Below are 14,299 nucleotides of genomic sequence, written 5' to 3' on the forward strand. Positions count from 1 at the left end.
ACTCATGCTAGTTTTGTAATATCCATTTACTGCAGGTCAAGTATGGTCAAAGGCAGGATGGTTGTATAGCTTGTAAATGTGCACATATTCATCCCTAGAAGGGCCAAGACTAAAGCATTAAATAATGTCAGAGCTTTTTATCTTGCTTGCTTTACTGACCATCTCGAGCGATCCAATAAAGCCGTGGAAAGGGACTCTACTCCAGTAAAAAAAAAGCAGTTATGTTTGTGAAATGTGCTGTAGATTATTACACACTCAGAGGGGAGGTGGCATATTTGTGATCAAGCTGCCCTTTCTACATTACCCAGCTGCTTGCTTTGTGAGCCTCTGAGGTTGTTGGGAGTGTGCTGACTAGATAAGCTTGTGGGGCATCTCCCAGAGATGCACGCCTTACAATGGGATTTAGAGTGAGAATGAAACAACATCTGCCTGTCATTTTCTCTGTCTGCGTGTTTGTGAATCTCAGACTTCCATCCCAAACACAATCCTTTTGAGAACTGAGTGGTGCCATCTGTTAGGTTTTCATACAAGACTATATTCAGATTTTTTTTTTTTAAACAGATCGTTCAGGTGGCTCTTGAGAAAATGATTTTGCAGACAGGAACTGCAAACCGAAGCATTTAATGAGACCTGCAAAGTCTAACTTTTTCATCTGAAAGCAACCACCCTATTAAAGCTTTTCATATCTTCGGGCCAAATGTGCTGAAGAAAGGTCAATTTGTGGCACCACAGCACTTGCACGATTCCTTTGTAAGCTCCATACCGGTACACAGCCCTCAGGAGAGGCTCCAAGCTCTTTTGAATGAAAGAACGGGCTGGTAATACAAAATAAAAGTAATATGCAATGGAATATATAACAACATAACCTTTATTAAATCATAATAAGAAGTTTACTGAAGAATTGTTTTTGAATACTTGAGACATAATACAATAATATAATAGCGAGAACAGATTGATTCAGCATGATGTCAGCAGTAGTCCTTTTCTGCCCTTTTTGTGTATAACAATTAGTTTATTGACTGAAGTAACAATTACACTGGTCAACAAGCACTTTCTCAGCACCATTTACCCACCCAACCCAGCCTGCTTAGTAGATGGATGAATTCCTCTAGAAAATAAAGCTTTGAGCTGTTGTAAAATGGCTCTTTACATTTACTATCAAACTACTGTAAACTCAAGTCTCACCATCATCTTCAGTGTAAGTATTCCCTGCGTCATCACCACATCACCTACACATGCAAATGTTTATGGCGCTGCCAATCCACCCTCGCACACACCCCTCTTACGGTATGACTCATTCCTATTTTGCCGTTTCCCCAGCTCCTTAAAAAGCTGCAAAGCTGATTTCATATGTTATCTTTTACTGGCAGAATATCTCTCCAAAAAACTGAGCATCCCTGTCAGGGGAAATGCTGCAATTTGTGCTGGAAGTTATGGGTTTTCATGATGCAAGAACAATGTTAGCCTCATGCTACCTTGGGTCTTCACAACTACCTGCAGAGCATAGTGAATGAGGGAGAGAAGGTGGGCAAAAATAGGTTTCATTTTCATACTTCTCTATGCTATGCTATTACTTCCTCAGAGAAGTAATAGCATAGTCAAACCAGAAAAAAGCCATAACAAATGTTAGGGTTTTTTTTGTTCATTTGTTTGTTTTTTTAAGCAGAGGTTTAATTCCAGAGAGATCTTTTCTTCTCAGTCACAAAATTCACTCTACAATACTGCAAGTAAATGTACCAACAAGGCCTTGGGGGTGTGTTGTAATTAGTTTTCTGGCTTTTGTCCAGGAAAGGCAGCTAATTATGCTTGTGGAAGCCCTAAAATAGGAGGAAAGCCAGTATTGTCTCTGACTATTTTAATAATACACCACAGTACACAAGCACACACTTGTGTCATTTATATAAGAAAATCAGGGTGTACAAATATGACTTGCTTTAATACCACCAACCCCCAAATAATACTATAAAACATGGTACTAGAGTCCTCATACAGCATGACTGTAAATATGTTTTTTAACTCTGTATTTTATTAGATAGTCACATATTACTGAAATCTATATCTTTGTGACAAATTATATGTTTTAATGGCAAGAATAAAGTACCCTGCAACAGATATGGCCCCGATGTTAACATCATCAATTAAGAGACAGAAGCAGCATATTCAAATTGTGACCTTACCTTGAAAAAGGTACAAGTGTACCAAACATTGATTGGTTTTCAATTAAAAGGAAGGTCGCTCTTTAAATGACATGAACTAACAATGAGATGAATTTACATAAGCGCCTTTACGACCTTCACAAGCACCTTAAACCTCTTGCGCAGTGTTATATGTCAAATTGCTTTCATTGGCATGTCGCTGACCTCATCAGCGATGCCACACACCTTCATGGAAACTACGCAAGTTCATTAACAGCAAATCTTTTGGCTCACCAGTGCACACTATCAATCACAAACCACCTTCTGTGCAGGTTTTCTCAACCATTCATTTTAACAACTGAACATAGCACAGTTCAGCGATGCAGATAGTCTGTGAGAAAAATAAAATTTAGTGTGAAATGTCCTGTAGATATAATGCTTTGTTGTGCAGGTGTGGCGTATTGATCTCTTCCTTCTACTGCTCAAAGGCGAGCTTTAAATTCATCCATATTTAATTAACGCACAAAATTTGCTCTCGTCTTTCCCTCTGTTTTTTTATGCTAGGATAGCAGCTTAGTCATCTCATTAAGTTAACCTAATACAAGTTTGACTTACTGGTAGTTTTGCCTTCCTTTGCTTTTTGTTTTGTTTTTATCGTGCCCACTGTTATTATTACAGTGTTATTACATCACCTAGCCTCTTCTTGGATATATTTTCCCTCTTCAAAGGACTAGGATAGTTTAGTATTTAGAGTAAATTTAAACTAAAACCTAAAACTGACTTAAAACATTGTTGTTTCCGTAACACTATAAGTATGGCTTCATGTTGAATCTGGGTAAGTGATGGTAAAAAAATATCCCAACTTGTCTATAAATTTCTGCAAAAGGGGTACTTAAGTAACAAACAAACAAATTATTAGAAAATCAAAGCAGCAGACATACTGTTACCCTTACTACCTAATTTAGTTTGCCCAATTTGAGCTGCAAAAATAATGAGTCTTACAAAAACCATAATGGAAATCCATTGCGACTTTCAGAAAAGCCTCTCTGCAAACTAAATAGCCAGATCTGTTTAACCCCCTGTCCCCAGCTTGTCAAAGTAACTTCCCACTTAAAGGGCTTGACCTATTCCAAGTTAGCCCAAGTAACATAATCGGTTAATATTACATATGAAATTTATTCATTTCCCTCCAGAGACACAGTGTGATTTCCATTCTCTTAAGTTCTGCTCCCTGCCTTATTCAGTCTTGCTCTTCCATTCTTAAGGATGTTATGCTGGAAACTCCCGGAGGAGCTTTCAGCAGTGAAATAAAACATAGGGTTTTTATTGGATGGCAACACCTCTTCTTGATAATGGTTGATCGGTTAGTTGAGTGCTCAGAAACAAGCAGTACCACCTGAAGTGTCACATTTTTAAATAAAATAAAAACAAACAAAACAAACATTTGTTGAATCTGAGGAATGAATTAATCCTTAAATAATAATGATATTCAATATTTGAGTTATAGTTATTGTTATTATTCAGCATAGCCAGAAGAATAATTGTGACCTTTTACAAAATATTCTCATTAGTTCTTGCAGTTTATATAATTTGGTACAATTTTATTCAATAACAAATATAATTGTTCATTTATCGCTAAATTCTTTTCCCTCTTTTTTTCTCTTACAATTACTTAAACACATATGAGATGCTCAGCATCGGGAATGTGCACCATTTAACAAAAATCTTGTTCGGCACAACTTTTCTAGGAGAAGCTCAAACCTGAGGAATGTATGTAATTGAGGAAAGCAATGAGCCCATCTACCAAGTGGCATACATCCATAGAAAGGGTTTCACACTGGGTTTTTACATGTTATAGTAAGTAGTGCCCAGTACACTCAGCTTCTCTGCTGGTCATTTATATATATATATATATATATATATATGTATATATATATATATATATATATATATATATATTAGGGGTGCAACGATATTCGTATCGATATTGAACCGTTCGATACAGTGCTTTCGGTTCGGTACGCATATGTATCGAACAATACAACATTTGTAATTTATTTTATCAACTTTCCTTCTGACGATGCTGTCTGTGTTGAGCGCTCAGTGAATCTGTGTTCGACTACTCCGCCTAGGCTGCACTGTCGAGCGCAGATCCACTGAGCACTCAACACAGACAGCATAGTCAGAAGGAAGAGCGCAGGGCAAGCTAGCAAGACAGAAGTTAAACTCTCCTTGCAACATGGACCTCCCCCACCCTCATTCAGATCTGGCGTTTGGAATTATTTTGGTTTTCATGTGACGTATGACCCTGAAGGTAAGCGAGTCATGGACTAAAGTAAAACAGTATGTTGGATGTGCCGTGCAATGCTCAGTTACATGGGTGGGAGCTAGTGTGTTAGCGCAGTTAGCTCGTTAATGTGTTGGCCGTCTAGCCCCATGCACGGGGCGATCGGCGGTAGCTCGTTAACGGAGATTTGCCGTGTTGTGGCGTTAAGGTCATTTCAACGAGATTAACCTGAAATCACTAGTGGGAACACAACGAATATGACTGCACATTTACGCCGACATCATCCTAGTGCAAAGACAAAAACAACAAGCATGCTACTAACTTTAGCCGAGTCATTTAGACAGCTGTTAGCACATGATTCTCCTTATGCTGCTGAGAATATAGCCCAGAAGAAGCGGATAGTATAGCTTTTATTTTGGAAAGAGACATTTCTCTGTAATAAACTCTCTTTTCCAAAGATGAGTGATTCCTCAATCAGATACAGGGCTTGCAATATCGCTAGCCCGACGTCCTGGGGCTAGCGATTTTTTTCAGTCGGGCTACCACAATCTATCTCTTCCCTGCCCGTCGGGCTATTGTAGGAAGAAAAATATATGTCAGTGCTTTTGCATTCTTTCAGAAATGTAGCTGGGTAATTATGTCATTGGCATCGATGAGCCACTGTCAATATGTGACATATTGAAATCGCGTTTGAATTTGCGCTTGTTTTTTTGCTTTCACTTTGCCATCGCACGAACTGTGTATAGAGAGCGACAGCACTGATCTGTGAGTGATGATAATTTGTGCACCAATTCCTCTGACATCGTCTTATTAATCGTTAGCTCACTATGCAAACATGACAAGTGAAATCTCCCGCAGCAAGCTTAAACATGTGAGAGGTTGATCACGCAGAGAATCGCTGAGCATTATGTGAGTGCGTGTGTAAAAGCAGCAGGATATATATTTCATTTCTTCTGAGCCAAATAAGACAGGTCAGGGTGAAGAAGTGACAGCCAAAGAAAAGCTTACCACAAAACGGAAAAGTTATGACAAATCAGACTATAAGGCAAAAAGAAAGTGCAGCTTCATGGTTTCATGGACAAAAGAATTTCTGTGACTGCAATATGACGAGCTAAATAACCAGGGCTGCACATAAGTGGTCCGCAGGTGCGCATTCGCTGTCAAAATAAAAAACACGCACAAGGGTTAGGGTTAAATTAAAAAACTGTACTTTTGAGTTAAAATATATATTTATAATTTTAATAAATGACGAATTAAAAAGGCATGAACATTTTTTTGTATCGAAAAAATATCGAACCGTGACACCAAAGTACTGAACCGAACCGTGAATTTTGTGTATCGTTGCACCCCTAATATAAATATATATATAAATATATATATATAAATACAGTGGGGCAAAAAAGTATTTACAGTGGGGCAAAAAAGTATTTAGTCAGCCACCGATTGTGCAAGTTCCCCCACCTAAAATGATGACAGAGGTCAGTAATTTGCACCAGAGGTACACTTCAACTGTGAGAGACAGAATGTGAAAAAAAAATCCATGAATCCACATGGTAGGATTTGTAAAGAATTTATTCGTAAATCAGGGTGGAAAATAAGTATTTGGTCAATAACAAAAATACAACTCAATACTTTGTAACATAACCTTTGTTGGCAATAACAGAGGTCAAACGTTTACTATAGGTCTTTACCAGGTTTGCACACACAGTAGCTGGTATTTTGGCCCATTCCTCCATGCAGATCTTCTCGAGAGCAGTGATGTTTTGGGGCTGTCGCCGAGCAACACGGACTTTCAACTCCCGCCACAGATTTTCTATGGGGTTGAGGTCTGGAGACTGGCTAGGCCACTCCAGGACTTTCAAATGCTTCTTACGGAGCCACTCCTTTGTTGCCCGGGCGGTGTGTTTTGGATCATTGTCATGTTGGAAGACCCAGCCTCGTTTCATCTTCAAAGTTCTCACTGATGGAAGGAGGTTTTGGCTCAAAATCTCATGATACATGGCCCCATTCATTCTGTCCTTAACACGGATCAGTCGTCCTGTCCCCTTGGCAGAAAAACAGCCCCATAGCATGATGTTTCCACCCCCATGCTTCACAGTAGGTATGGTGTTCTTGGGATGCAACTCAGTATTCTTCTTCCTCCAAACACGACGAGTTGAGTTTATACCAAAAAGTTCTACTTTGGTTTCATCTGACCACATGACATTCTCCCAATCCTCTGCTGTATCATCCATGTGCTCTCTGGCAAACTTCAGACGGGCCTGGACATGCACTGGCTTCAGCAGCGGAACACGTCTGGCACTGCGGGATTTGATTCCCTGCCGTTGTAGTGTGTTACTGATGGTGACCTTTGGTGAGATCTTGCGTGGAGCCCCAGATCGAGGGAGATTATCAGTGGTCTTGTATGTCTTCCATTTTCTGATGATTGCTCCCACAGTTGATTTTTTTCACACCAAGCTGCTTGCTTATTGTAGATTCACTCTTCCCAGTCTGGGTCTACAATACTTTTCCTGGTGTCCTTCGAAAGCTCTTTGGTCTTGGCCATGGCGGAGTTTGGAGTCTGACTGTTTGAGGCTGTGGACAGGTGTCTTTCATACAGATGATGAGTTCAAACAGGTGCCATTCATACAGGTAACGAGTGGGGGACAGAAAAGCTTCTTACAGAAGACATTACAGGTCTGTGAGAGCCAGAGATTTTCCTTGTTTGAGGTGACCAAATACTTATTTTCCACCCTAATTTACGAATAAATTCTTTACAAATCCTACCATGTGAATTCATGGATTTTTTTTTCACATTTTGTCTCTCACAGTTGAAGTGTACCTCTGGTGCAAATTACTGACGTCTGTCATCATTTTAAGTGGGGGAACTTGCACAATCGGTGGCTGACTAAATACTTTTTTGCCCCACTGTATTTATATATGCATTTTTTTTCTGCAGTAGGGTGGACTCACAGCATACAGCTGTGTGCACAAGAATAACACGCATCAGAAGATGAAAAGCCCTCCTGCTGAGAGGATGATTGTATTAAATAATTACACTGCATGTGTAGCATTCCCTGCACTGCAGGAGGGCCAAGGAAAAGATTATGTAATCACAATTATTGGTTTACTTTTAAAATGAATAGAGGATTTGAGAAATACACCATCAGCTTCCTCTGTGCTCGGAAGTTATTATGAAATATGGGTCTCTTAGGGAAGATCCATCTAATTTAACATTTTATTTCCTAGTAGCAGTTGTCATTAACAAACTTGAGTCTGTTTAACCTTTTAATGCATCTAATAGCATATAGTAGGTACATATTTAATGGGGATAAAGTTGAAAGAAATAGCTACTTATTCAAATTTTATCATTGCGTGATTGCACTGATTCAATCCACAGAGTGTCACTCAAGAAATATATTATCTCATTATCTGGGTCATCAACAGAAGGGTCAGCACTTGGTGCAGTACTCAGAGCACTTCAAGCTGTGGAAAACAGATTCATCACCACCCTGTCATTATATTTTCATACCCTCCTATCAGTGCCCACGACGATAATTCCAAACATGAAGTGGTAATCAGAGCTTTAAGTGACAGTCCCTGTAAGCATAAATCACAGTGGCCTCTACTCTCTTCCCAGTGGATGAGTGAAATAATCAGGGGCAAATGCATTCTGCAGGTGTTGCCAGCTTGCCGCTGTCACAATAGTTCCAGACAAGGATGCCTGCGGATACCGCTCACCTCAACTAATGATGCTTTACTGTTCATCATTTGTCTTTGCCATAGTATCTTCAACAATAGGGCCAGTGTAGTGTTCTGACTTCATATTCTTGATTTATAGAAGTCACTTGGCTTACAATATGAATCACAGCCATATTAATTAATTTAAAATAAGCTAAGATGGAGTACCATTTACTAACTTTGTAAAAAGCTTTAAAATGTTGTTGAATAATTTGTTTGTTTCTCTGTGTTGTTATCTTTTCCTGAAAGACCTTGACTGGCTTACATGGAGTTTAGTTCACAGAGAAGCAATTAACCTTTGAAATAACCCTTTAAAACACTTTCGTATAACATCATTCATCCATTACAAACTTTCAGTGTGTAATGGCATTTTTGTTTTTGTTTTTTACTAATCTCATTTGCTTTAATGTGGTCTGCAAAGAAGCATTACCATTAGTGTTTCAGCTAAGTCTGTGTTTGATGAAATTACAAATACAAAGACATGAGCAGAAGATAAAATAAGATGTCCATTCAATTAGTCTTCCATATATTCATTACACATGCCACAAAAACCATTTAAAACTGAATAAATGTCACGTTTTCATGATTTTTATGCTTACGTTTTTGCTACACTGCAAAATAAAGCCAAGGGCTAATAAAACTAGAAGGGCAAAGACTTTGCAAGCAGAGAGCCATGTTATTTGGAGGCCACACATCCTTGAATACTTGCTGTTTTATGGTGTGTGTACTGCCAAAGGATCTGAAATATACAGTGCTACAAAGTCCTGTTCAATGACTCACATCCATTTATAAACAGATCTCGCAGGAGGTTTCAAAGCGAATGCTTGTCCCAGAATGCAGCCTTGCTGGTTTATATTGAACCTGTAGACATTTTAACTGCTAACCAGGGGCTCACTGGGCTGCCATTGCAAAGGAATACTGCGGCATCGTTACTATACGAGAACATAAATGTCTTTAGAGGAAGATCCATTTCTTTCCATGAGATTGTGAAATGGCTTCCGTTAATGAGAACAGAATGGAAGCAAAATTGAAAAACCCCTTGGATCCCTCATTTTTGATGTTCTTATATGGAAAGGCTCAAAAATGACAAACAGTACCTCTCTGCGATAGCACCAGTGGGAGCAAGTTAAAGCTTTATGTTCTTTCCTGCTGCCATCAATATAAAACCAGAAGGAAATTATTCAGAAAGACAAATTTCCCACCTTAATGTCTCTTTCTCTCTCTAGTCAACAACACAAATGCAGACAGATTGTTCTGCAGCAACACTGAATGGCAGAACTCTTGATCACTGTGTTGTGAGGAAGAAAATCTTAGATATATTACTGCAAAAACAGCAAGTGACAAATGCATTTCCTGTTCACTGAAATATACCAAGAAAACCTGTTTAGTTATTCCATTTTCTGCAAATAAGCTAGGAAGGAAGGCAGGGAGACACACTGATGGAGAACAATAATCAAACAAATATTACACAGAGCCCCTGTGAGAAGAGCCAGTGAAGAGCATATCACATCTTTTGTGAATGGAATCACGTTCGTGAGTAAATCTTGGGAGCCAGTCTTAAAGCTACTCACCAAATTAGAAAGCGCAGATTTCTTCCTGAGTATGCCCAGATACTCCAGGAATCTGGTTTCAAGCTATAGCTGGAAACAAAGCTAAGCCTGAAAATAAATAAATAAAAATAAATAAATAAATACTAACATAAGAGAGCTCTGAGAATTCCTACATAATGCTCAAAGTCAGAATATTTTGCATATGGTAAGATCATAGCATGATACTGTGCATGTGGGCAAAGGCTCATAAAGGCTTGCAGAAATGGAAATCTGCTTTAATAAAGAGTAACAAAGAGGAGAAAACAATACAAGCAACATAAACAGTAACATAGACATTATCTGTGACAACAATTTAAACTAACACAGCCAACAGCTCTTCCTCCACTTTACCCTGATTATCTGCATTTCTATATATATATATATATATATATATGAACACTCTACCTGTTAGCATAATGCATTGCAGATGCATCTAATAATAGGAGTACATCTATAGTATACTGAGCTGAAACAATATGGCTTGTCACTTAACCTCATAATCTGTTGTATAACTATGTGCAAGCATAGCGTTTCATGCTAGTGAACTCTCAGGCTAAACTGCAAAGAAGACAGTGATGAACAGTGTGCAGAAATGGACAGACCCATGACTCATGATGATAATTAACAACATTAAACAGACAATCCCAGTCACAAAATAAAGAAATAACAGTCATATGCAACACCTGTCACACATCCAAGCACAGGCTTCTGGAGATTTCGAGCACAATACAGCCACAGGTGAGCAAAAAGAAATGAGCTTGTGCTCCTTCAGTCATTTTAATACAAAGTTAGTTCACTGTTGGTAAAACACTGGCCTTAATTGTCTCCCACAGACAAATCTGTTGTATTTTAATGCTACCAGGACACCTAATCCTGTAAATCAAAGGCAAACTATTGTTCCTCACTGACAAAGAATAATGGAAGCAACCTGAACTGACCTAGGATTGCAGAAAAGCAGGTTAGTTGTGTGTGAGGGGGTTGTTTGTGTTTGTGCAGTACAAGAGGAATCAAAAAGCCTACAAATATCTCAAATCTAAAAACGTGCCACCTGTAAGAATTTTTTATTCCCATTATAGGATGAATTTGTTAGTCTGTTCATATGAAACAAAGTAGACAAGGGTGTAAGAGATTGAATAATAAAGTGGCTCTATTCACCCTTTTCTCATACAACAATATGTTAGTAAATTCATAACTCATGGCTCACCAGTTATTTATAGTATGAGTACAAATTCATTACATAATACATATATTACATACATTACATACATAAACAGCACTATAACATAAAAAAGATCTCATGGCCTCTGACAGCAGTATTGGGATTCAGTGAATAATATCTGTCCAGTAGATTTGCTTATGTAAATGCTGAGTCTTCTTTACACTGTGCTGAGACAAAATGTACATACTTCCCTTAAGTAATGTTACTGGAAATAATATTACTAGAAAACATGGTATACATTTTCATTGTTAAGCAGATGATATCCAGTTATAGTTATCCATTAAGCCAGATATCACAAATCAAACTTATTGCTGCTCTAAAAGCTCCCTGAATCTTTAGTTGATTCAGAATGCTGGATTGAAAGAAAGAGCCGCCATATTTCCCGTACCCTGGTTTGTCTTCATTGGCTCCCTGTTAAATCCAGAATTGAATTTAAATTCCTTCTACTCACATACAAGGTCTTTAATGAGCGGGCCTCATCATCATTAAAGACCTTATAGAACCATATCACCCAAACAGAGCAGTTGACTCTCAGACTGCTGGTTTACTTGGTGGTTCCAAAAGTTTCTACAAGTGAAATGTAGCACCTTTCCTGTGAAACAAGCTTCCAGTTTGGATTCGGGAGACAGATGCCCTCTCTACTTTTAAGATTAAACTTAAAACTTTTCTTTTGATAAAGCTTGTAGTGAGGACTGGATCAGCTATTCTGCTATAGTCTCAGGCTGCTGCAGAGCTTCCTACACTGAGCATTTCTTCTCTACTCATTCCTCAGGTATTTAGATACAACTGCTGCATATCATTAAAATCTTACCTCTCGTTTTCATAGTGTGTGTTTTATCCCATCTGCCTATCCACTCAATTTTCTTTTCTCTGTGCTCCTTAATAGGCTTGGTTGTGATGGAGAATTCTTTCTGTTGAAAGGGAGTTTTTCCTCCCCATTGTTGCTCGCAGGGGTTCATTGGATTTTTGTGCTATATAAATCAAAGTGAATGGAATATAAACTGGCATTTCTTCTCCACATAAACCTAAACCTAAAGCACTGAGATCTGTCTGTAAATGTGTCTGACTAAGCATAACATAGCACACTCTGTCCTCAGCAGAAAAACAGCTGCACTGGCTGGTTACTGACCTCTGACACTGATGTTTACATTTTCTTGGCAAACAAAGGCAGAGGTTTCACAAAGTTTTTATAGCACTGTAAAACCTCTCAGGATGAATCAAAAGCAGTGACTTTGACACGGGAGAGAATTGTTTGCAGTCTGTCTTTGACCAAACGGTGAGATGTGGCAGAAAAGCCGATGTTCCTGTGAATTACTTTTGTGCACACATTAAAATTGAGTTCTAGTGAAAGTTTGGCCTACGCTGTAAATAAACTTTCCAAGTAAACTTTCACTAAGATGATACTTGACAGAAATCTTGAGATATTCGTTCTCCTGCTGGTCCCCTCTGAGTAAAGAGCACATTTGTTGTGTGGAGGTTTGGGTGGGGTATGGTTTGGATGATTGTGTTCAATAATAAATAACACTAAAAGAGTGGAAGGCCAGCTCATTCGATTCATTTCCGTAAAAATGAAAGACCTGAGTTTCATATTAAACAATGTAAAAACTAATTAGCTTTGACAGCTCATCCACCCACATGCCTGAATTGTTAGTTTATTGAAAAAGTTGCAACAAATGAGCTATAAAATTATGCACCACCAGCAGACCCACTGAACAAAGAGAGGGAAAAAAAAACAGAGGGTACACTGTATTTGACCTAAATTGGGTAACGCTTATAAAGCGGAAGGGTTTATTTAGTCCAGCAGAGGAAGAAATAGTAAGAACCTCTCTTAATGTAAAAATGTTAGTACTACAAAATACAATATTAATTAGAAGCATCTGACATGTATTTTGAAAGAATAAGGCAGTGTGGAAAATGCAGCAACACACACACAGTAATGTCACTAAAGTCCTTTTGCTAAGAGAACAGACAATAGTGAGCTGATCATTAGCTGGGGTCTACATTTGCAATGTGCCATGGACTTTGCTTCTGTAGATTATGTCCAAGCATTAGAACTAGCACTACAGCTGCGAGTGTCCATAAGTCAGGAAGTACCGTACAGTAAGTTTGTCATGCCGCTCAACATTAGTCTTCCTTGTAGCCACCCATCCAGTTAATTGAATTTCTCTTAACTTCCTTCTCTTTTTTCCCCCTTTTATTTACCTGCTACTCATCACACTGGCTAAGAGTGAAGTAGATTTAATGTGTAATCTGTGGTGCCCATTACAGTTTCTTATACCACTACTGACTAGGCAGAAAACAAAAGATGCAACCTAACTACATAAGATGGTGAAAAAGGGGAGGCAGGGGTGGTGTGGTTATAGTGTTAAGAAGTAAAGCCCAGTATTCAGCCTGTGTGGAACAAAAGCAGCCTCCTCCTGACTCATTTCAACAAACTCATCCTGCCATCAGTCAAAACTCTTCACAAATGCAAGCACACATTCCTAAGATAAAAGATAAAAAAAAAAATCCTGTTGTGATAATTTTCAAGATCTAAATTCCTGTATGAAAATATCACACATGCTTGTTGGCATCAGAAGTCCTTCACATTCACTGATGGGCACAGTGCATCGACCCTTTCCTTAGTTTAACACAGTTTTGGCTCCAGACAGCTATTTAGCTCATTCTGTTGCATACTTTATTATACTTATAATACTCTTTTTATTTAATACATGTTCTTTATTTGTGTTGGGACAAAAAAACTAAATGTGCTTGAGATTGTTAAATTCATAGTAAAATCATGATATTTAAACAGACAGGATTGTGCATTTCATTCACTTCATTCTTAATTAAGGTTATTTTAAATTGCCCCATGATTAACAATCACAATCTAAAACTGTGATCAATGCAGTCCATGGAGCAAATGCATCGTATGAATGAAAAAAGAAAAAAAAACTCCTCTAAGTTATGCAGAGAATGTTCTACATTGTTGAGATGCCTGTCAACAGCCCAGAAAGAAAATCCATTCAACTAATCAATTATTTACATCTTCCCTAAGTCATGCCAGAATATTCCTGTGAGCATATAAAATAAATACACAGTGGAAAGAAAAGCAGGTGACAGAGAGCTTGCATGGTGCATATGTATGTGGGGTTTGTTAGAAATCCACCTATATTCTTGGTCGCTGCCATATGTTATCTTCATTTTGTCCAAACTAAGGCGTCTAAAACGTGCAAAAACCGTCCCTGCTGCCTCTTAAAAGAGAAAAGCAAGCAACTTACGAGAGATCCAAAGACACTAAAATAAAAGCTGACATAAAAAATGGTTGAAAAAAGAAAAAACACACAAACAAACCCTTGCTCAAAGAAAT

Source organism: Maylandia zebra, linkage group LG6 (genome assembly GCF_041146795.1).
Source record: "Maylandia zebra isolate NMK-2024a linkage group LG6, Mzebra_GT3a, whole genome shotgun sequence".
NCBI classification, from domain to species: Eukaryota; Metazoa; Chordata; class Actinopteri; order Cichliformes; family Cichlidae; genus Maylandia; species Maylandia zebra.